The sequence below is a fragment of the Schistocerca nitens genome, chromosome 4, assembly GCF_023898315.1.
Source record: "Schistocerca nitens isolate TAMUIC-IGC-003100 chromosome 4, iqSchNite1.1, whole genome shotgun sequence".
NCBI classification, from domain to species: domain Eukaryota; kingdom Metazoa; phylum Arthropoda; class Insecta; order Orthoptera; family Acrididae; genus Schistocerca; species Schistocerca nitens.
Genome location: NC_064617.1, coordinates 192,235,706 through 192,237,295, shown reverse-complemented (window position 1 = coordinate 192,237,295; position 1,590 = coordinate 192,235,706). Strand labels below are relative to the sequence as shown.

The 1,590-nt window shown below is 44.9% G+C and overlaps 1 pseudogene; it reads right to left on the bottom strand.

Moving 5' to 3' along the window:
• Positions 1 to 610: 610 nt before the first annotated feature.
• On the bottom strand, positions 611 to 728 carry LOC126254248 (5S ribosomal RNA; annotated as a pseudogene).
• Between the last annotated feature and the right edge of the window lie 862 nt (positions 729 to 1,590).

Genomic DNA, 1,590 nt, shown 5'->3' with positions numbered 1-1,590 from the left:
ACGTAAATAAATCTACCATATTGTGCATAGATAGGCAAAGAGATGCATTCCTGTACGACTACATTAATGGCAAACTACTGGAAAAAATATTTGTTTTAAAATATCCAAGACTATTTATCCAGAGCCAGCTTGAGTGGAATAAAAAAAAATGGCTCTGAGCACTATGGGACTTAACATCTATGGTCATCAGTCCCCTAGAACTTAGATCTACTTAAACCTAACTAAGGACATCACACAACACCCAGTCATCACGAGGCAGAGAAAATCCCTGACCCCGGCGGGAATCGAATCCGGGAACCCGGGCGTGGGAAGCGAGAACGCTACCGCACGACCACGAGCTGCGGGCTTAAGTGGAATCACCACATAAATAGTAGGAGAAGCATACGCCAGACTCAGATTCTTACGAAGAATCTTAAACTACTCCTCCCGAACAAGTCATGAAGGCCCATAGGTAGCGATCGGCCGCCGTGTCATCCTCAGCTCACAGGCGTCACTGGATGCGGATATGGCGGAGCATGTGGTCAGCACACCGCTCTCCCGGCCGTATGTCAGTTACTTCTCAATCAAGTAGCTCCTCAGTTTGCCTTACAAGGGCTGTGTGCACCCCGCTTGCCAACAGCGCTCGGCAGACCGGGTGGTCACCTATCCAAGTGCTAGCCTAGCCCGACAAAGCTTAAATTCGGTGATCTGACGGGAACCGGTGTTACCATTGCGGCAAGGCCGTTGGCCTTCAGAAGAATCTTGAGGAAATGTAATTCATGCACTAAAGAAGCGGCTTACAAAGGATGTTAAATGTGCTCCATGAAATGCGATGAAAAGAAATTTGCTAACATAACATAAACATTTAACTGTTAGGAAGTCTTTTCTACATATAAATCAATACTCAGCAACCCACCTGACGTGTGTATCGGAGGGTACGTCTGGTACATGTAGTTGTTCCCCGTTCCCTATTCCACTCCCGAACGGAGCGGAGAATGATTGTCAGTAAACCCAGCACCACAAAAAGAGGAGGGGCTAGTAAACCTCTGTAGTAGCTCTTATTTCTAGAATTTTTTCGTTAACTAACACATTGTCCGACTCCCGGAACGTATTCTCTCGAAAGTCGAATAGTAAACGACTACTTGATGCACAATGTCCCTCTTGTATCGTGTGTCTCTGGAGTTTGTTGAGCATATCTGCAATGCTCTCGCGCAAACAAAAAGATCCCGCCACGAAACACGCCGCTCTTCGTTGGATCTTTTCTTTCTCTTCTATCAGACCTTAATTGGTAAGGATCAGTGGTAGACGAACAGTACTGAATAAATGGTCATAGAAGCGCTTCGTAAGCCTCTTGTTTAGCAGATGAGTTACATTACCTTAAGATTCTTCCTACGAATCTCAGTCTGGCGTCTGATTTTCCTATGTTTGTTTTATGTGACCGTTTCAGTTAAGGTCACTCTGAATAGATAGTCCTGGATATTTTACGACAGATAGTGTTTCCAACAATTTTTCATCAATAGTGCAATTTTACAGTAGTACATCTCTCTCCGTACACAGGGTGGTCCATTGATAGTGACCGGACCAAATATCTCACGAAATAAGCATCAAACG